The sequence below is a fragment of the Balaenoptera musculus genome, chromosome 17, assembly GCF_009873245.2.
Source record: "Balaenoptera musculus isolate JJ_BM4_2016_0621 chromosome 17, mBalMus1.pri.v3, whole genome shotgun sequence".
NCBI classification, from domain to species: Eukaryota; Metazoa; Chordata; class Mammalia; order Artiodactyla; family Balaenopteridae; genus Balaenoptera; species Balaenoptera musculus.
In genome coordinates, this window is record NC_045801.1 from 31295534 (window position 1) to 31318803 (window position 23270).

General features: G+C 42.0%; 1 protein-coding gene across 4 annotated transcripts in view; it reads right to left on the reverse strand.

Moving 5' to 3' along the window:
* Positions 1-21227, reverse strand: part of OXR1 (oxidation resistance 1) — a 458944-nt gene extending 437717 nt beyond the window's left edge. Inside the window, exon 1 of one of the 4 annotated variants that reach the window (XM_036830011.1) lies at positions 21123-21227. The gene's annotated coding sequence lies outside the window, so the exon portion shown is untranslated. Of the gene's footprint in view, positions 1-21007; positions 21025-21122 lie in introns of those variants that run through there. The other 3 variants (XM_036830008.1, XM_036830010.1, XM_036830009.1) reach the window with 3 other exon arrangements.
* Between the last annotated feature and the right edge of the window lie 2043 nt (positions 21228-23270).

Below are 23270 nucleotides of genomic sequence, written 5' to 3' on the forward strand. Positions count from 1 at the left end.
TACACATCAACTCCAATCAGATGCTCATTCATGCCGGGCTGTAGGAAACGTCTGGACTTTCCCTGTACTTTCGCCACCCAGATGTTGCTCCTCTGTGACTTATGCTGTTCTGCACTGGAACAGTCCCTTCCCTGTGTCAAGGGCTGTACTGCAAACAGCAGAGAATGCTCAGGTTTTCTGTCAGCAATTGTACCAAGTGCAAGGTTCATAAATTCAGAGTCGCCACTTGAACTTCTGTAGACCTAGCTCTTCCCTGTCTTAATTTCACAAAACTGAAGAAGTCTCCTCATCTTCCAATACACTCTGCCTGCCACAAATCAATTTTCATTGCCCAGGAACCCCATCTGTCTGCATGGCCCATCCGTCCCTGGGCTGCAGCTATAGGTCCCAGCGAGCAGTCTCTGCATTCTACACGGGCACGGCCAGGGCAACAGGATGTGCTTCGTACCTCACCCCTTTTGGTAGAAGAACATGCAGACTGAGAGTCAAATGCACAGGAATCTCCACTGCACTGAAGTGTGCATTCCAGACATTTTCTGTGTGAGACTACAAAGCATCCATCTAGCTGGAACCGCCCCCAGGGGGCTCTGTTCTCTTAGCTATATATACTTACAGAAATGATAACCGATAACAAACCGAATACTTGCAGGCAAACACCAAATTTAGATGTGTGTGCTAATTTGTGTTTACTAATCAATCTCCTATGGATACAAAGGTGAGAACTGTTTTGGTTCTTGTTTTTTTGTCACCAAGGAGATAGTTTATTAAGCCATCGGTTCACTAAACACAGCACAACAGAGTTTCATTACCCTCACGCTACTTTCTCTTGTGCGGCATTTGTCTTTGGAAAATGTGATGTTTTTCCCCATTAAATTACCTGGGAAGGAGAAATCTAATTTTTTCTATTGCAGGAGCACAAGGGATAATAAAGACTTCAGTATATTCTATGATCTCTAATGGAAAACTGGTGTTTGTTGTATTTTCTCTTCTAAATGGAAGAGAGCAAGCTAACCAAGATGTTTCTTTACTTATTTGGAGACCATTCAGGCCATTAGCTTGGAAGACAATGTCTTCTGGTCACTGAATTATGATATGCAGAGTACCTCTTCTTATAGCTTAGTAACCAGGTTCTATTATTAGCTAAAGGGCTTGTGTTATAACCCTTCCTAGCACAAATTATTATCCACGAGACAAGCATCAATGTAAAATGAAACGAGTCTTAATAATGCCTCTGATTCCCCTAGCCTCCTTTAAGCCATGAACAATCCTAATTTATAGATGTTTCATGTATCTCTTCAGAAAGAAAGCATGAAAACATAAGCCACTAGCATAAACTTGTATCAGACATGTCATTATAGATCCTCTGCTTTTCTGCTTTCCACTTTAGGTTCACAGGACACTTGAAATGCTCTTTTTCATTACCATACTGTGTATTTGTTCTTACCTGTCTTTAAAAGGAAATGGCTGTAAGAAACCAATACCTAGGATGCCAAATGGAATGAAGGTGTTGCAGAACTGTGCATGCAAAATGACTGAGTCATATTTTCTAGCTATTTAATGTCCAAATGCTGAGTTACTAGAAGTAGAGGATAATTTGTCTTTTATTATTGTTACTGCTTGTCCTCCTAATCTTGCTATTCAAGTTAGAGACCATTACTGGTGTTGTAATATCTTATTTGTTGAACAATAGACCTTAGAATGCCTCATGGTAAAAGCAAACTCATAACATATAAATGTATCCATGGATTTCAGATGGCAAGGCTGTAACTAGGAATCAGCCGGCCACCATTAATGTTTGTTTCTGTAATACACAGCAACACCAAGTCTCCCATTTCTGCATTTGGGAAAGACTAGGATGTTACTACCACAGAATGTAGTTTAAAAGATCCAGCGCTATTTAAAGGAAATGGCATCAGGAGGGAAAAGTGAGCACATCCTTTGGTCTCTCTTACAAACTTTCTGCCTCAGGGCAATGGAGATTTTCAAATCCTTCACTCCACACCAGATGACATCTTCAGACCTCTCCCTTCCTGCTGTCACTTTGTGCAGGGCCAGTTTATGGGCTGCTTTTATGCTTTAATTATTTTATTTAAAAGTAACAAAAACCGGGACTTCCCTGGTGGTCCAGTGGCTAAGACTCCGTGCTCCCGATGCAGGGGGCCCGGGTTCGATCCCTGGTCAGGGAACTAGATCCCACATGCTACAACTAAGAGTTCACATGCCACAACTAAAGATCCCGCACACGGCAATGATGATCCTGCGTGCTGCAACTAAGACCCGGCGCAGCCAAATAAATAAATAAATATTAAAATAAAAGTAACAAAAACCTAACTTAAATTAGCTTAAATGGAAGTGAAAAAAATGGGCTCATGCAACTGAAACACTTGGTAATCTTACTGATTTCGGGTGTGGTGAGATCAATAGGCTGAAGTGTGCCTTTTCATCTCATCTCGTTTCTATTTTCCTTGGACTAGCTTCATTTTCAGGCAGGCTTTCTCCATTTAATAACAAAGATGGCCACCAGCAGCTCTAGGTACAAATCCTAACAACTCTGTAAGCCCCACGAGAAAGAGAGCATCATTTCCGTGTTCTGTCAAAACCCCAGGGAGTGCTCTCATCATCCTGCCGGCTGAGATCACACACCCATCCTTGAACAAATCACTGTGGCTGCAGGTGGGGGCCCTTTGGCTGGCTGGGTCACATGCTCACCCTAGGTGAACAGGAGCAAAGAAGGCAGGCTAGCTCCACACCACCTGCAGGACTGAAAACGTTAATTCTAGGGATGGGGGCAGTCCACACAGGAAAGCTGCACAGATAAAAGACACATTTTCATGGGAGCACGTTTTCAAACGAAGAACCTAAAATACAGAACAAAGGACTTTGATGTTATGCTTAGGCTCTGAGGCTCTTGTTGACATCATGTGTAAAGATGCCAAACACACAAAAGAATAATTCTCTGTAACTGCTTTAGTCACCTCCTCTGAATATCCTTGTCTCAAGGTCCTTTCAAAGTCCTTCACAGTGTAGAACCAATAAGTATCCTCCTAGATCTTCCGTATACTAGGTAAAAAGAACTGGGGCATTAATAATGAGCCACTTAAGTCCAGGTGGATGCTGGCCATTTCAGCACATGCTGCCTTAGCTTCATGTGAAACGTTGCAGAAATCGTACATAAGGGGACACACAGATCTTGGTTTGGCAGCTTTAAAGGGAAGAAGTTCATGTCCAATGCCTCCACAAGAATGATACAATGATCTGGTAACTAATTCATCCCCACTGGTAGCTAAAAATAAAATGAGGCAGAGCTGCTCCAATTAACTTCTGGACAAAATGTTACCATTTCAAAAAGTATATACATGAAATAAAAACTGTGTTTTACATTCTTACTCAAATGATCTAAATATTGCAAGAATTTTTAATTAAGAGAAGTGGATAAAAAGGCCACATAGTCATCAGTGTTCAATACTACTATGGGCCATATTTTCTAATCAAATGGAAAATTCAAAATTAGTCTACAAAGGTAAATGTAGCAGAGATAACCATCCCTAAAAAGTGCAAGTCAGTTCAATTCAATTATAGCAATAATACCTCCAGCCTTTTATAATGAGGTCCAAATAAACAGGTAAACAATGGCAGCTAAAATCGCAAGCAGATACCTGAGTGATTTTAATAGCCCTTTTTTTTAAAGATTGAAGATAATGTTACAATAGCTTTCATAATGGCAACTTTAGGAAGAAGTCTTCAAAGGCAAATGACAAAGGCAAGTGGTTTAGAATTCCCTCAGCTCAGAACCTCAAAGAAACTAGTAATATAATCTTAACACTGATACAAAAAGCTTGCTACTGGAGGTGAAGGAATATCTGTAATAATATACGTGTATTACGGAGCATGTGTCATGTCCACTGTATTTAAATAGCAAACTTTTTATTTTTTTAAGTTGAAAGGCATTCTGCTTCTGCTTAATGCTATCTGTTCTCTTGGAAAAGAAACAGTATTACCTTTGGGTCATTGTGTCAATAAAGAATAGTTGATTATGTCACTCCCTGTTTCAAAGACCAAAATCCTCAGCCTGGCCAAGAAAATCCTGTACTGTCTGACGCTAGCTTACCTTTCCACCTCCATCTGGTCCTACCCTCACCCTTGACTCAGCCACACTGATCACCTTCCATTGCCTCATAAAGGCCAAGCTGTTTCCTCTGCTTGGGACACCCCCCTATTCCTGCCCACAGCTCCACCTAGGAGGCCCTCAATTAGGGAGCCCCCCTTTTCACAGGGTCATGTCACTCTTCTGTAGAGCCTCCCACCCCACCTACTTGGTGTGCCGAGCTCCTTCCGGCACTACAGCTAACACACTCACCCCAACACCCACAAGGGCAGGGACACATCTGCTCTGCCCCTTATTATATATACCATCTGTGTTCAGCTGAGTGCCTGACACATATTAAGATCCCAAACATTTGTTAGAAAAATGTTCCATTGCAGCCTAAGATTAATGTCTCCCAGAAAGTATATTTCAGTCATAATATACTTTGGCAGATTTCACAATGATCTGCATTCTTTGAACACATCAGGAAGGTCACAGTAAGAGCACTGTAGTAACTTCAGGAAATTTAATTGTGAGGTTTTGCAGACCAGACCTAGCTCAGTGATAGAAGTTAAACAAAAGCAGATTTTATTCCAAAAGAGGCAAAACTTCCTGTCAGGGTTGTCAAAAATGAAATACGCTATCCTGAGATATGTAGAAAACTTACCTTCATAATGGATATGTATCTAGCTGCAAAGTATAACCCACAGGGAAGCAATCCTCCCATTCCTCGGGCGTCCAAGTGGATGCCCATTTGCCCAATATCACTATCATTTAAGTCACCCAAATGGTTCACTCTGGCATGACAGCATTTAAAATAAAGTTTAAAAGACAATAAAAGTAAAAATATAAAAATCTTGGCAAGGGAGACATGTTCATTTAAATCTTACACTACCTGCCAGGGAACTGAATCAATACTAGAAAAAGAGCCCTGACCTATGGCTCTGAAGTTAGACATCAGTCCTCCTGGAATTCACAAACATGTTAAGTGGAACCCACAAGACTGACCTCTGTTAGAGCTGCCTGTCTCCCCACCAAGGATTCCAGGGGCCCAGAGCCATGAACATGGGATGGTGCTCTAAAACCTAGGCCCCTAATAGGCAAGGTTAAAATGCATGACACCAGGTCCTTACTTCTAAGGCTGCACTGGCCCCACTATAGGAGAGCCTCCTTAAAGAAGCCACAGAGAATCTACAGATGCTCAAAAACATGCCCATTGCCCTCACCATTGACATAAAACCTGCTAGAACCACTATTCCCTACGGAACGGCACAGATGGCATCTGGCAGATCAAGCACCACGTGCAGAGTGTGAGAACGCACTCAACAGCTCCGGCTTTCTGGACCAAGCCATCTGCGCTGAGTGGAATTTGCTGCTGACAGTCCAAGAGAGGTTCCAGGTTCTTTTGTGATGCTGCGAATCCCTCTAGGAGTCTGCCAAAGCCTATGACCTCTTCTAAGAATGAGATACACAGGATTACAAAGGAAATGAAAAACAATAAAACAGTCATCAAATTATAAAAGAATGAATTCGTGACATGGTATATGTGTTTCTTTTTCTAATACTCTAAATAAAAAGATCTAACAGCAGATCTAATAATAACCAAACTTTCATCTATGCTCATTTCAAAGGAATGAACATAGATGATTTTTTTTTAACATCTTTATTGGGGTATAATTGCTTTACAATGGTGGGTTAGTTTCTGCTTTATAACAAAGTGAATCAGCTATACATATACATATATCCCCATATCTCCTCCCTCTTGCATCTCCCTCCCACCCTCCCTATCCCACCCCTCTAGGTGGTCACAAAGCACGGAGCTGATCTCCCTGTGCTATGCGGCTGCTTCCCACTAGCTATCTATTTTACATTTGGTAGTATATATAAGTCCATGCCACTCTCTCACTTCGTCCCAGCTTACCCTTCCCCCTCCCCGTGTCCTCAAGTCCATTCTCTACATCTGCGTCTTTATTCCTGTCCTGTCCCTAGGTTCTTCAGAACTGTTTTTTTGTTTTTTTCTTTTTAGATTCCATATATATGTGTTAGCATACGGTATTTATTTTTCTCTTTCTGACTTACTTCACTCTGTAGGACAGTCTCTAGGTCCCTCCACCTCACTACAAATAACTCAATTTTGTTTCTTTTTATGGCTGAGTAATATTCCATGGTATATATGTGCCACATCTTCTTTATCCATTCATCTGTCGGTGGACACTTAGGTTGCTTCCATGTCCTGGTTTTTGTAAATAGAGCTGCAATGAACGTTGTGGTACATGACTCTTTTTGAATTATGGTTTTCTCAGGGTATATGCCCAGTAGTGGGATTGCTGGGTCATATGGTAATTCTATTTTTAGTTTTTTAAGGAACCTCCATACTGTTCTCCATAGTGGCTGTATCAATATACATTCCCACCAACAGTGTAAGAGGGTTCCCTTTTCTCCACACACTCTCCAGCATTTATTGTTTGTAGATTTTTTGATGATGGCCATTCTAACTGGTGTGAGGTGATACCTCATTGTAGTTTTGATTTGCATTTCTCTAATGATTAGTGATGCTGAGCATCCTTTCATGTGTTTGTTGGCGATCTGTATATCTTCTTTGGAGAAATGTCTATTTAGTTCTTCTGCCCAGTTTTGGATTGGGTTGTTTGTTTTTTTGATATTGAGCTGCATGAGCTGCTTGTAAATTTTGGAGATTAATCCGTTGTCAGTTGCTTCATTTGAAAATATCTTCTCCCATTCTGAGGGTTGTCTTTTTGTCTTGTTTATGTTTTCCTTTGCTGTGCAAAAGCTTTTAAGTTTCATTAGGTCCCATTTGTTTATTTTTCTTTTTATTTCCATTTCTCTAGGAGGTGGGTCAAAAAGGATCTTGCTGTGATTTATGTCATAGAGTGTTCTGCCTGTGTTTTCCTCTAAGAGTTTTAGAGTGTCTGGCCTTACATTTAGGTCTTTAATCCATTTTGAGTTTATTTTTGTGTATGGTATTAGGGAGTGTTCTAATTTCATTCTTTTACATGTAGCTGTCCAGTTTTCCCAGCACCACTTATTGAAGAGGCTGTCTTTTCTCCATTGTATATTCTTGCCTCCTTTATCAAAAATAAGGTGATCATATGTGCGTGGGTTTATCTATGGGCTTTCTATCCTGTTCCATTGATCTATATTTCTGTTTTTGTGCCAGTAACATACTGTCTTGATTACTGTAGCTTTGTAGTATACTCTGAAGTCCGGGAGCCTGATTCCTCCAGCTCCGTTTTTCTTTCTCAAGATTGCTTTGGCTATTCGGGGTCTTTTGTGTTTCCATGCAAATTGTGAAAATTTTTGTTCTAGTTCTGTAAAAAATGCCATTGGTAGTTTGATAGGGATTGCATTGAATTTGTAGATTGCATTGGGTAGTATAGTCATTTTCACAATGTTGATTCTTCCAATCCAAGAACATGGTATATCTCTCCATCTGTTTGTATCATCTTTAATTTCCTTCATGAGTGTCTTATAGTTTTCTGCATACAGGTCTTTTGTCTCCTTAGGTAGGTTTATTCCTAGGTATTTTATTCTTTTTGTTGCAGTGGTAAATGGGAGTGTTTCCTTAGATGATTTTTTAAAATATCTGCCAACAACTGTAATGGGATATGATATTATCTGTGACTTCCATTGGTGACAAAGTCACAGGTACTGCTGATGCTACTGTGGTTGGTAACCTACACCTATAATGAAGGACAATGCTAAATTTCAATTAGAGGTTAATAACAATAAAGATGCCATTTTTCCTTACCCAAGTTTGTGTACTAGCTGAATTCTATCCATGCCTGTGAACTACAGGTTAAGAACCCCAGTTCAGAAGGATATTAGATGAATTCTAAAGATGCTTTAACTTTGAAGAATCTATGACCAACTTGACGTAAGTTTAGGGTAGGGAAAAAACTGTTTATGTATTTATAGAGGGCTTTGAGGTTCAAAAGGAGAGTAGTTTATAAATCAATAGTATTTTATGTATCATAATGAAAAAAGCCCTCAGATCATATATAGGACTGTCTTCTTGTTGAGCAAATTATGACCTCTAAGTCTCTCCTAGCCTCACAATCAGCCCCTCTAAGTACTCCTGCTTTCTACATAATTGTCTTGATCTCCTTCCCAACCTTTACATTTTCTAAAGTGCCATGTTTTTCATGAAATATTCATGGCTGTCTCCCTGATGGTTACTCTCAGTGAACACTGGCACAGTGGTGAAGTCAGAACTTTCCTTTTATTCCTTTTTATTGTCCTGTAGAATTCTATTCTATGGAATACCACCACAATTTGTTTACCCATTCCCCAACTGATGGACCTCTGCGATGTTTCCAATATTTAGCAATTATGAATACAGCTGCTACATAAACGTTTGAGTTCTCTGGGTCTACCCTCACTCTTAGGCGCTATGAACCTGGGCCTTGGGCTGGCTTTTCCTCAACTTTTCTACAGATCTCCACTTTGTACCAGTGCAGGATGCTGGGCTCAGTGGGGTTTCTGCCCCTCCCCCAGTGGCAAAAGGCTTTTGCCAGTAAGAGAAGAATCTGGGGTTGGAGGTGGGATTTTACACCTGTTTCCAGGGGCAGCCTCTCACTATGTGCACACCTGTGGAACCAATGGGGTTTCTGTCTCTGGTTAACCTCCTTACACCCAAACTCTCTGGTAAGCACTGAGCAGAGGCCCATGGGAAAGAACTTGTCCACTTATATGTGGAATCTAAAATATGATACAAATGAACTTATTTACAAAACAGAAACAAAGTCAGAGACATGGAAAACAAATGTATGGTTACCATGGGAGGGAGAGGGATAAATTAGGAGTTTGGGATTAGCAAATTCAAACTACTATATATAAAATAAACAACAAGGTCCTGCTGTATAGCACAGGGAACTATATTCGATATCCTGTAATAAATCATAATGGAAAAGAATATGAAAAGGAATATATATATGTATAACTGAATCACTTTGCTGTATACCAGAAACTAACACACATTGCAAATCAACTATACTTCAATTATAAAAAAAGAAAGAACTTGTGAGAGAATGCAGACTCCCCTTGCATCTATGCTCCCAGGTATTCTCAGCTCTCCTGCTAGTCCTCACTTGACTTTCCAGAATTTTTTAAAGATTTTAAATCTTTCTTCTTATTCGCTTTCTAAAATATTTTTATTATTATCTTTAGTTGTGGTAAAACACACATAACATAAAATTTATTATCTTTACCATTTTAAGTGTACAGGTCAATGGCATTAAGTCCATTCACATTGTTGAGCAACCATCACCACCGTCCATCTCCAGAACCTTTTCATCTTGCAAAGCTGCAACTCTGTATCCATTAGCCAAGAGCTCCCCATTTCCCCCTCCCTACAGCCCAGGACAGCCACCATTCTACTTTTCATCTCCATAAGTTTGACTATTCAAGGTACCTTATAAAGTGGAATCATATAAGAATTTGTCTTTTTGTGACTGGTTTCTTTCACCTACGTAGTCTTCAAGGTTCATCCATGTTACAGCATGTGTCAGAATTCCCTTCCTTTTTAAGGCTGAATAATATTGTATTGTATATGTATATGCTACATTTTGTTTATCCATTCATCCATCGATAGACACTTGGGTTGTTTCTACGCCATGTCTACTGTGACTAATGCTGCTCTGAACATGGGTGTACTCTTCTTATTCACTTTTATGTATATTATTTCTTCTTCCTATGAGCTGGCACAGGTAAAAAAGTGTTCATGTCCCATATCTCCTTAGAAGGACTTGTCCTTTTTTGGACTTCAGTTCACTTGCTTATCTTGTGACCTCAGCTCTTGATGGGCCCAAGACAAGTTATGACTTTATATAATATACAAAATCCAGCTTTTTGTCATTGTGATAGTGGGAGTGATTTCTTGTGAATTTCTCCATCTTAAGTGGAAACCAAACTTCTGAACTTTATTTCATCAAAAATAAAAAAATGAAAATAAAAGAAAGAAATAATGTTGGGAAGAGTGGGAAGATGGAGGAAGAACAAGATGGAGGGAAGTTAGTGAAAGAGATATTAATACTCATCTTCCATATCTTCTAATCTAGGAAGTTACCAGATAAAAGCAAATATCAAGATCTAGAACTCTATGTATTTAGGAATACGGAAATAAACACCAGAAAAAAAGTGGTTGCTTCCTATGAATAAGGAATTGGAGATGGTGAGCAGTGGAGGAGGAAACTACTAGTCTATATCATATGCCTTGTAGAAAATTTTGACTTTTTAAACATGCTCATGCATAAAATTGGCTGAAAAAATTTTAAATTCCTTCAGTATTATAATTGATTCCCTGAGGTAGTAAAATGTAAAAATAAAAAAACCTGTTAAAAAAAATCTCCTTTCTTCTTTATGAAGTCTGGGCCCTATCACAAAAAGAAAGGAAAACAAAAACAAATACAATGGAGAAAAAATTACATAAATTAAAATTAATTCAACATTTATTCTATCAATGTACAAATCTACCTTAAAAGCCAGAAAAGAAATTTTGAATTGCTTTTAAAGGATAGTTCAGAAATACATAGTACCTAGGCACTATAAGCAACGCAAAGCCATATTTATATGCACAAAGTTCCCTTTCTCTGGGCCAACAGGTATCTTGTGAACCAACACAGAAAGGGAGGACTCTTACACAGAACAGCTGCTTTCAGGTGTCCACAGTGCAAAGGAGTGCCAGAAACAGCAAGGAAGAAAGTCCAGACATACGAATCATCAGGAGAACTTTGACATAGAAATTTCCAAGTCTCAATCATCTATATATATTACCTTCTCGATTTTTTAAAAATATCAGACCATTAAAAAATGTAACTGCATGAATTTTTAAAGGAAGCTTTGTGTCATTATTTTATATGGAAACTAGCACTTAGCATGAAAGAAAATAAAACAAAAATGAATACAATGAAAACAAAATAGTTTTACTGGACTTTTGAAAGCTTGGCAACTGAAGCTTACTCTGTTAAAAAGGGAGCTAAAACTAGTATCTCGAATACATGTTTAACACTAGCACCAAATTGAAACTTCCTCCTTGCCTTAATAAGAAACATTGGAAGAGAACAAATTCAAAATCCTTTCAATTCACTTCAATACATATCCATACACCACCCAAAGTCATCTCGTATAAAATCAGTCATAGTGTCCCACGCTCTGAGAAACACTGCTTTAGCCAAAGTCCGCTCCAGTCTTCACATTAACACATGAACTTCAGAGGTTCAGGGCTGCCTCTGCTGGCAAAGATAGCCCAGAGGTGGAAAGAGATTAAGGGGAAAATCACTCCCCAACTCCAACCCTATTTTTAAGATGTTAAAAATGAAACAAAGAGAGGGATGATATATGAACAAGGTAATCCTATACAGCCAGAAGGCCATGGAGAAATCGTATGAAGGAATATGACAGCGTTGATAACTATCAGGTTAAGTACTCCAGGTAAACAACTTGAACATATATTTGTAAAGTAGACTCCGATTAAACAATAAATTCACTCAACAAGTAATTACGAATCTTGTGCTTTGTGCCAGATACTTTACAGGTTCCTGGATATGTACTATCACTACCATAGTAGACCACTGAAATATTTATCTACGTAATAACCAGAGACTATGCATGCCATGTTTACTACTGTTTCCACCAACATATAATACCATGCTTCATGCTTAGTAAATGTTTGGGGGACCGCTAACGTCCTATGTATTCCTAGAAGAAGAGAATCTTAAACATGGAACGTTGGGCAGTTATCTAATCTAAGCTCCCTGGATATTTAGAAATCTCTTCTACCTCATCCATAGCAAATATGGATAATGAGCTTCCACTGAGTGCTTCCAGAGATGGGGACTCCTGAACCACACTTATATAAGATTGCTCTCGCTTACAGTGAGAGAAAATTGGCTTCTCTGAAATTCCCGGCCATAGGTCTTAGCTCTTAAGCGAGCAATAAAGATTACATCTTTCTTCCTTTCAACAATTGGAAGCTCATATTATATTTATCTTGAGCTCCTCTTTGCCAAGTTTATGGTCTGTAGTTCCAAAAAAACTGCTCTTACAAAGCAAATTGTTTTTCCACTAGTTTTCCAGGGGACACATGATCATCTGAAAAGGGGTGCCTAAACCAGGCATGATACTTCAGATAGAGTTTTATAACAGAATAATAGGATAGTACCCCCTTCCCACCCTTTAGGCCTAGCTATGTGCATTGTTGTTTATTTTATCCACATTACATCAGTACTAGGTTGGATAGTGTCTCCCCAAATCTCATGTCCTTCCCAGAATCTCAGAATGTGACCTCATTTGGAATTGGGTCATTATAGATGTTAATTGCTTACATTAAGATGAGGTCATGCAAGAACAGTATGGGCCCTTAATCCAATATGACCAGTGTTCTTATCAGAAAAGAAGAGACACAGATTCAACACAGGGGAGAAGGAACACCACGTGATGATGCAGGCCGAGATTAGAGTGATGCCTCTGTAAACAGAGGAACACCAACGATTACCGGCAACACCAGGAGCTAAGAGAAAGGCATGGAACAGACTCTCCCCCTAGAATCTTCAAAGAGAGAATGGCCCTGCCAACACCTTGATTGCACACTTCTATCTTCCAGAACTGTGAGAGAATAAATTTCTGTTGTTTTTAGTCACCCAGTGGGTGGTAATTTGTAAGAGTAGCCTTAGGAAACTGACAGAGTATTTTTGTCTCGCACATGGATTCCCTTTAGATAATACACTCGTTTTATTTGTTGTTGCTGTTGTTTTGTTTTTGTTTTCCTTTTTTCCCTTCTAGTAATTCATCATCACTGAAGCAAGTTTTTCCCATCCGAATCTATGTAGTGGACATGAGTTGAGTATGCCTGCCCGGTATCATCTAGTCCCCTCCTTCTGGTAGGAGCAGATTAGAGACTATGCCTTGGTAGCCCCTTGGGCCCATGAAACACAATGTTGGTGGACTGCCAGTCAAGATGCCCTGTTCTTTCTCTGAACTGACTCTTTCTTTCTCTCTCTCTCAGAATTCTGAGTCTTGGGCACAGTGACACAATGACAGAAAACAGCTAGAGTTGACTCAACCTGACAGCGGGGCATCCTTTCCAAGGTCTTGTTCTTCAGCATTTCCTTCGATTCCATGAACTACTCCATGACCATATGATGAATTCCTTTCTGCTTAGATTGCCCAGAACAAGTTTCTATTTAATTCAGTTAAGGAACTCTGATAAATTACAAAACTGAAGCTTTGAATTTTGTTCTGCTGTGTTTTACTGCTTATCTTATTTTGACTTACCACTATTAGTAGGTTCCATTGAAATTTCAGCTTCACTCCATTCCCTCCCACAAAATAATCTATGTAAGCAGCTCAAAACTTTTCTATGTACAGCTATCTATAATGGATTTATTATTGTTTTTGCAAGGCTGTGTGCTTCTGTCCAAGAAGAGGAAGCTATTGGAAGACTTAAAAGAAATTAATGCATAGTTTCCAACTGGACTACTAACAACCTTTTTATTCTCACTCCCATTAACAATGAACTAGTCACATGGTTTGAGCCTTAAATTAGGTCCTACCTGGAGCCAGATATACTCCCCTATTTTACTCAGTTACACATTCATGAAGTCTCTCTTTTTTTTTTTCCCCTCAAGTCACTTAAAATCAGGTTTTCTGATTCTTTACAGTGAAAAACTGAACTAATTCAAGTATAAATGATTACTTTCGAGGTACAGCTGAAGTACGGTGAATTAGCAGTGTACCAGGACAAAGAAGCGTGCCAGGCATCATGCTAAGATCTTTACTTGCTTATCTTACTTAATCATCACAAGAATCATACCTGTAATCTGGTGGGTGTGATTTGCAAAGGACAAGAGAAGCTGGAAAGTCAAGTAATTTGTCCAAGTTTTCACAGCTAGTGACTAAAAAATGGAGATTTGAATTCAAGTTTGTCTGATTCGAAAGGGAATGTTTTTTCTGTCCTGGCTTTCAATTTTAAGTCTTTCATTATTGCAACTGATAATATATCTTTACCATAAATTACAAATGAGACAACATACATAATATACTTTACAACTCACAAAGTACTTCCAACACATGTAGGTTTTAACATTTTCATTGAATCTGAAACTCTTCAAGAAACCACAATGGCAACAGCACTGATTTAAAACAAAAACGAAACTATTAATTTAGCAACAGAACCATCAACAAGGGCCAATCTTCAATTTTCTTGTCATTAATAGCAATAACCTAGTTTAAGAACATTATCCATAGTGGCATTTTTTTTTGTTTTTAAAACTCTACTAATGTTCACCCCAATTAGGAAAAAATAAACATGTACTTGATCATCTTGATCATTTAAGTGAACAGCTGAGTTGAACTCCTAAACAAATTCAATTAGAGATCCATTGATGCCTTCTTTAGTTGCCTATAAAACACCTGGAATATAACAACTGAAAAGAGAGGTTCTTGAGCTGAATAACCATTTTTAGATAAACAGAAGAAACATGGATTTAACCAAGAAAATAAGTGTGCTCTTAAGGTGGAGAATGTTAGGATGGAGACTTTGAAAAATTGTAGACTCAACTGAAATGATGCAGCATAACCTTGGGCAAATCACACCATAATCCTGAGTCCCCAAGGCCCCATCAGTCAAAAGAGGACATCAGACTACTTCACCTCCAAAACCCCTTCCTAACTATGATCCACTCCCATTGTCCTTTTCCATCTCATCTTGCTCACCAATGGTCCCACTACTTCCACTTCCTAGATGGTAACCATTTAAATTCCAGCACTAGAAGGACATATAAGCACCACCATCACCAACACTATTAATACGCACTTTTGCTTTGAAAATATTTCCTCTAATCCTATAGTGAACTCTACAGGAAAAAAAAAAAATCTCCATTTCAAAGATGAGGAAATTGGAGCTCCATGAAGTTAAAAAAGAAAAACAAAACCCCATCTAAAGTCACAAAACTACTAAGTAAGAGTGCCAGATCTGACTGCAAATCTCTTGATTCTCCTTAAACTGCTGTACCTCCTTCCTGGCAATGGGTGGCGAGTATTCTGGCTCATCATTTGGTCTTTTCCGAAAACATCAATTGATTCACAAGCCTGGTCGCAGCTCTGGTTCCAATCAAAATTGTTAAAATCAGGCTTCATAATCCAGAAGACTGAGATCTATGTTTCGGTCAGTGGAGTCCCAGACCAATGTCCAGTACCAGGCACGTCTGTGTGTAAAAGAGGCTGCTTCCAGCACCCATAACTGTGCTCCCAATGGCAAACAGTATATCTCTTCCACCTTCTTTAAAAGGACAGAGACAACTCTAAATCACTAAATTAGAAGGGATTGCACCAGCCAATTTAGCCCAGTATTCAGATTCCAAATGATATCACATAACAAATATTCTAGAGATAGAAGAGACACGCTATTTACACTGAAGGCTGAAAGCCTCAGGATATGTTCTAGGCTATTTGCTTCTTAAGATGAACAAGCATTTATGAACAAAAGTGAAACCTTCCACAGGCGAGGTTACCTTTTTCATGCATTACTGCTGCTTGTCCTTAACAATAATCAGCTACAATGAAATTAAAAGCAGAAACTCTCTTTGCCTCTGCTGTAGCATAAACTTCAAATTCCTGCTTTTGTTGTTCTTTTTCTTGTTCTTGAATTCAGCAAGGACAGCATACACTGTTCAATCAAATTCCCAGCCTTGACACTACCCTTCTTCCAGCTGGGCAATGACCTGCCACAGTGGCCCGCAAGTTTGTTCATAGGTAAGAGAAGCTGCCATATTATTTCATTCCCCACTCCCAATGCTTATACTCTGATAGTTTAAAGCATAGGTAGTACCTAGTAGCCAAATCAGCAGAGATGTTCAGCTCTGAAATCTTTATATTAGTCTCATCAAAATAGTGACATGGTATGCACAGTTTTTGAAAGTGAGCCTTTGTCACAAACATTATTGACAAAATTGATTTGAAATTCTGCTTCACTCTAACCATCATACCAGCCAGCCCACTGCCTCCTACTATGGCTATCAGAAGTATAAAAGGGCACAGATCCATTCAACAAGTATCTGTGGGGAAGGAAACCATCTCTCCTTCCTCAAATGTCAAACAAAATCAATAACTATTTCCTAAAGAAAGGAAAAGGGAGATAAGAACTGACCCCTTTCACCTCAGATTGCTCACTCCCTCCTTGTCTGATCTATAGAGAGACATGTAACTGTTTCCCCCCTAATGGTTTCTTTTGCCTTCTGCATATCAACACTGTGTTCTGAAGTATTTTTAAGAATAAGGCTATATATCTCTATAGCCTCTCCAACTTTAATGAAAACGAATACCCATCCTGTGTTTCTTTTTATAGATAGACTTTGAGACATACATGAAATATATGTATATTACTCTAAACGAACTTGGTTTTGCAAACCGGTTGCAATGCACAATGCAGCTCGGCATTGCAAATGCAGAGCCCCAGTGCCTAGAACAGAACCTGCTACTGTTGAATTTACAAATGCTTGTCGAATTTACAAATAGAATTATCATTGGTTCAAATCATATTCCTGAGGCTTCATACAAGCCCATGAGAGGTGCCCTCTATCAACACCAGTGCGGCTCACAGTGAAGTTCTGTCTTCCTCAGTTCTTTCACTGTGTCTTTGGGAAGAGGAAGCCTTCCTAAAATCAAGAATATGCAACTGAACAAACAACTGAACAAGACAGTTCAAGGATGCAAGCAGAGAAACTGAGGTTGCCTCTGTGGAAAACAAGGACTCTCCCCACTGCCTTTTTCCAAGAGAGACACAAATCTCTGTTCCTCTTAGAAGCAGGAAAGAGCTGTTTGTCTTTGTACACACAGGAGAAAAGGAGAGGTTACTGGGTGCCCCAGAAACTAAGCAGGAGACTCTTCTGCTGCATGAATTCCTGAAGGACTGAGGGATGGTGACGGCCAAGGATGGAGGGAATGGTTATTAGAACAAGAAGGGAAGTTAGCAGTCCTAATGAGGATCCCTTTAGAATGAATTCTGAAACCGACCCACCAACAAAAGTGCTGGCAGGTGAGGGAGATGGAGGGGAGAGGGTAGAAATACTGACTAAATCTGTTTAGTTTCTCCAGGCCTCAGTGTGATCATGACAAAGGTTTTATCAAGCAAGCGTTCTGAGTTCCTGCACACAGGTGTTCTTAGAACACTTCCCTGATCTTATTACATCCAAGAGTGTAAGCTATTGTTTCCCCTCTCCAGGCAGTGTATTGTGCTGCAAGCCAGAAAGGTTTGCTTCTCAATACATGCCTTGCTGTCGATTTAAAACTGAAACTAAATGCACGAAAATTATACAGGGTTCTTACCTTCCTGGGCAGAGGTCTACAAATACTAAGGTTTCATTTTGGAACACTTCATGAGGCTTCTAATAAGTGTTCAGCTAACATTTTTCTCTGATTCGGTTCAATCCCTCACTACATGAAGAATTTATTAGTTGTAATTTAAATTAAATTAATTTTAAAACTATGTATTTTTAAAAGCAATTACCAAACAAGTACAGTGAAAAATACAGTGGCAGAACAGTTTTAACTTGTTTTCATCAAAAAAATGTTTACTCAGTTCCTATGCATACTATATATGTCTTTTCAGACATTCCCAATCTACTTTAGGACTTTTTTTTTTGAAGGCTGAAAAGAAGTTCTGCTAAAAGGAAACCTCTTTAATTTCCTTAAAGCAACTGTTTTTGAATATGGGGCCATTTGCAAAGAAAGTCTCTTAATATTAACTACTCTTGATTTTCAAGATAGACTTCCAATAGGAATACGTGAAAGCATCCTGACAGGAGCTGCTTTTCATTATAATCATACCTAGTTCTAAGCCAGGGTTCCTTATCTTCAGCACTACTGACATGTGGGGTTGGATAACTCTTTGTTATGGGGGACTACCCAATGCCTTGTAGAATATTAGCAACATCCCTGGCCTCTGCCCACGAGATGCCAGTAGCACCCCTCCCCACCCAGTTGTAACAACCAAAAACACCTCCAGACATTGCCAGTGTCCCCTGGGGGGCAAAACTGCCCCTGTTGAGAACCACTGTTCTAAGCCTATCAGTAAGATCTATCCCTGAGGCAAGAGAAAGTGATTTCTCTTCTTCCACTTTGGTTAATATTTCTCTCACTCATTATTCTGCTTCATCAAGCCATTTCACCACTTTTTTTTTTTTTTAAATGACTTTACCTTAGGGCTGCAAAGAGTCCATTGATTATTTCCTAAAGTGTACCTGAATTTAGGGAACAATCCTCCAGGAAAATTATTAAGCTAGGCTTCAGAGGACTAGGAACCAGCCCAAGGGTACAATCCTTTGTATTTCAAATGCAGGAGGTGAGGAGTGGAGACAGAAGGGTTTTCTCATTTTGCACTGAATTTAGCATTATATAAATGAAGCTTTCACCTCCACGCACCCAAAAGATCTTCAGGTGCCTAAACTCTGCCTTTATTTGACATCCTAATCAATTTGCCCAACTCTCCTTCCTCCATGACTCCCAAAAACAAAAAACAGGCAAACATATTTGGTTATATCTATTTGAGCAGCAGTCTGGGGAGAACAGGATTCATGGGTAAGATAATAATTTATTTTACCTTCACCACATGTTCTAATAATAATCAATGAAACAAACGCAGTAATAGAAGCAGAAAACGACAGTATATGTCTTTTTATGCAAACTTTTCACCCTACAGATATCCAGAATCATGGCCATATTTCAAAAGATATTTTTCAGTAGTAACTGTACTAGAAACTGGGCCAGCCACTGTCCTATGGAATAAGACGATATGCCCCTGGCCATTAGCAGCTTGCTGTTCTTTCTGCTGTGTCCCTCCACAGGTCAGCGATCCCCTTGCAAGACAACCCCAAACTGTGGTCCTCATCACTTTTTTAGAGTTTCTCACTTCCCTTCATCTGAGTCTCCCCCCTGCAATTTGGATGTTCAGAATGATTTCTGATGTCTGAACACACAATCTCAGAGCCCAGCTCTCTGAAATATCTGGCAGACAGTAAGCACAGCTCTCGCTCTCCCTTCTCTGAGTCCTTCCACAGATGGCACAGGTTTCCAGAGTCGCCTTCATCCTCATTTCCTGTATTTGGTAAAGTCTCGCTTAAAATATGGCACGGAGGACAGGAAATATCAAGCTGGACGGAGTCTAAGAAGCCGTGGACATGGTGACAACTCCCGCTCCGCCGCCCCCTCCCCTCCATTTTCAGATGCATACGCTGTAGAAGCTTCTTCCCTTCTTGTGGTTGGTGGGTAAAATATTTGTTACTCTAAGAGGCGCTTTTACATAAAGCTTTTAGCCCTCAGTGCTTGTTTTTTCTACTAATCTGATCTTTTTCTTTTTAAGTTAAAATCACCTGTGGGGAACTCCGGGGAGACCCACCTCGCGAGAACCAGTAAGTGCTGGCTATTTGGAGCCATCACTGGGATCCGTGGGGCAACAACACTGCGTCACCTGCAGGGGCAGCAGAGTGAACTGAGGACCCCCGCAGTGACGCCCCAGGGAAAGACTGGTGGATTCGGGAGCCCCTCTAACCAGCGGGACTCCTCGGATTCCCTCTGGCAGAGGAGGGACAGCAGCGTCCTCCGGGGTACCGAATCAGAGGACAAGACCGGCGTCAGGTTTGGGATGTGCAGGAGTCGGGGGAAGAGGTTAGAGAAGAGCATCACTGGACGAGCAAAGAATGTGACCCTAGGGAAAGGAGGCAGAAGAGAGGTAGGAAAGCACGTTTCCTTTAATCCCCTCCCCGTGCCGCCTGTGGAGCCCTGGATCTCCTCGTCATGGAGACAGACTGCAGCAACACACGCGACCCCGGGCGGGCAACACGCGCACAGGCGCGCACACACGCATACTCACACGCCCCGCCGCGAGTTGCTCACTGCAGACTTCTGCCTGACTTCCCGGCCCCAAACACCGTACCTCCCGGGCGAGACCGCGGATTCCTGTGGCCTAGAGCAGAAATCACCCTCCCCCACCCCCTGAAACACACACATTCAGACCCTACATTGCACCCTGAGGGTGCCGGGAACCACTCAAGAGAAGCACTGGCGGCTCCCCTGCAAATGACTACCTTCCCGGTGGCTTAATCTGTCCAAATCTACAAGCTTGCCTAAGGCGAGCTGCCCTGTTAACAAGCGAGGTAGAAGATGAAGGAGGAGCCTGGCGTGCAAGTAAACCTCAGAGAACCGCTACTAAGTCACTATTCAGGGGGACCGCACGTAGTAGCCTCCAAGCCTTTCCTGAGCCTTTTAGCCCCACCAGCAGCCCCGTTCCTCCGCTCGATCTCTGCACCGCTCCCCTCCTCCCCTTCACCCAAATCCCTCAGCGATTTTCCTACTGGCCCTTCCAGGCCACTTTCTGCCTCCATCCTCTGTCCAGCCAGTTCCCAACATTTGGCCTCGCGTATTCGCTTCGAAGACCTCGATCCAAGGCTGTCCCTCTCCATCATTATATCGCCCTGACCTGGTACAGACTCCCCAAATTATTCGAGTCCACTCGTTTCCGGAGCCCACGGCCCCTTCCACCGGCGTCCTAAGCTCTGGTTCAAATCCGCTTTCCACGCGCCCCACTTTCCATCCATCTTCCCTCCCGCCCCTCCGGTCAGGACACGCTCACCCTCTACTATGCCTCCCACACGGCGCTCTCAACCCTATCCCCCCGGAGACACCCGGCTTTCCCTCTGCGGCTGTTCTCGGCCGGCAGCCCGCATCCCAAACCCATCCCGCACCAGCCCGCTCTCTCGCTGCGCGGTCCTTCCCTCTGCCCAAGTCGGCCCCCTCGGCCTCCGCCGGAGTCAGTTCAGACTTCCTGCTTTGCCGGCCCCCTCTACCCCGCTAGAACATCCCAGTGGCCACTACTTTCAAATTGGCCAAGAGGCTCGCCGAGGCGCCGGGCACCTGGGGCAGCGGCCAGCCGGTTCTCCGAGCGCCAGCCGTGCCTCCCGCCTGCCAGCGTGGGCTTCCCCGGGGCGCCAAGCCCTCGCCCCACCGCCCAGCCGCCTCACAAACTTACTTGCGGGTCGCCAGGAGGGGGCTGCGGTGAGCGGCGGCGGGCCCCGCGGCGGCGAGTGCGCCCCTCTCGGCGGGGCTGGGCGGCGCGGCGTCGGCGCTACGCTCCTGCGGCCGCGCGGTGAATGGGCTCAGCCTGACGCAGCCTGGCTCTGCCCCCGCCGCCGCCGAGGCCGCCGAGCGCTTCCAGACATGCTCAGTTTCCAGACCTGCCCGCGTGGACGCTACCAAGAGCGAGTGACGGCGGGGGAGACAGGAGGGAGCCGCGGAGCGGCGGCCGCCAGCCGGAGGCTACCAAGCCGGAGGCCGGGGGAAAGGGGGGGCGACGCGCCGCTAAAATTAGCTAGTGCGGCAGTCGCCGCTCGGGCTTAAAGCGCCCACCCCCGGCGCGCGCGCGTCCCCGCCGCCAGGGACTTGGGGCTGGGAACCTGAGCGAGCGTCCTGCTAGGTCCCTGCCGGCACTCTGAACCCCACCCCGGGGGAAAATTAGCTTCCCGCACAGGCACCTGAGGGTTTCGCCGGAACTAAGCCCCACGCTTCCCCGATGTAGGGCTCCAGCCTGTCGGGCAGCCCTGATTTCAGGTTCTCGCCAAAGAAACGAAAGAAAGTTGGGTTAAAGCAGTGAAAAAGCTCCGCGACTGCGAAATTGGCTTAGGACTTCTGGAGAAGAATTAAAGTTTTTTGGATGCTTACTTTTGCTGGAAGGAAAAAGGAGGAAAGGAAGGTGATGATCAATAGCCGGGAGAGAGGACCAAAGGGTGGCAAGCGGCAGGTTGTAGGGGACTCTGGAAAGAGCTTCTAAAATTAAAATGTAGAATTCTTTTCAGGCCGTTTATGACTCCTCATTCCGCAGGATTTTGCAGAGTTCGCTGACACCCACCCCGACCTTGGTGATTTTGTTGTTCTTGTAATCTGAACTGTAATTTTTTTAACGCACGTTTTACCTCCACCTTTCCTCCTCCTGTCCGACTTTAAGTTGCAAAAAGAAAAGGACGCAAACTGGAGGTGGGTAGATTCTGACACCTAAACTGGAACCGGGCCATTTGGTGACCCTGCGCAGAGAGGGGTCTGTCCTCTTGCCACGTCGGGCCAGGAAGCGTCCTAGGTGTCCTGAGCATCCGGCTCTTCCAACCTCGAGGTCTCAGAGCCGCCTCACCTGCAAACAAACTATCCCCGCTATTCATTTTCAGTGTATTCTACCTTAATTCCTGATCATCTACTTTTGAAAATTTTCCTCCCTTAAAATGAGAGGTACAAAAGTTTCCTGGGTCAAATTCCCGTCAGTATTTAACTCACCCCTCACAACCATCCCGTAAGAGAATCATTATTGTTCCCATTTGACAGATGAGGACGTTGAACTTCAGAGACGCTCGTCTGTTGCCTGGAGTAATAGTGTTGAACCCAGAGTCTGCCTGACTAGAAACTTCCATGGTTTCCGCATAACCTATTCCCCTGAATCAATAGCTTTACCTGATAAGGGCAGAAAAAAAATAGATTTTTCTCTGTGGAGTGCTCAGAATAGAAAAATGCCAAATATGAGTTTTGTTCTCCATTATTTTACCCCTAATTTCTTTCTCAACATTCACAGCTTAGATTGTGTGTATTCTGTTGAAAGTGATGTGTTTCGTTTTTATTCATTCATTCAGAGAGAATTTACCGAGAATCTTCTAAGAACAATGCAGTCACTGGGGATGTATTTTATATCTCACAGTTCAGATTCTTTGTAAGCCTACTTTCTTTTACCATTGTTACAAATTAATGAGGTTTTGCTAACCCTACTAAGTAATGTAGTTGTGATTTTTCACAGAACTGAGTGGTATGTGTGTATCTGGACCAAGTTGTCCTCCCTCTTAAGTTTCCTCCTTCCTTCCCCACTTAAATTTAGTGCCATGTCTAGCCCAAAATAGATGATTAGTTAATGTTTGACATTTTACTTGCTAGTCTCCAGCTTCTTGACTCCTTCTTCCTTTAGTGTGTGCCTCCGATAGATGTCATCTCCAAGACTAGAGCCACTTTGTAATGACAACATCATTTTCCTAATTTTCCATGAGCAATTCATTGGGAAGATCAAAATGGAATTTCCCTTAGAGTATCAGGACAACTCACCCATTCCTTTCTGTAGGTAGTGAAAGAAAATGAAAAATATACTTTA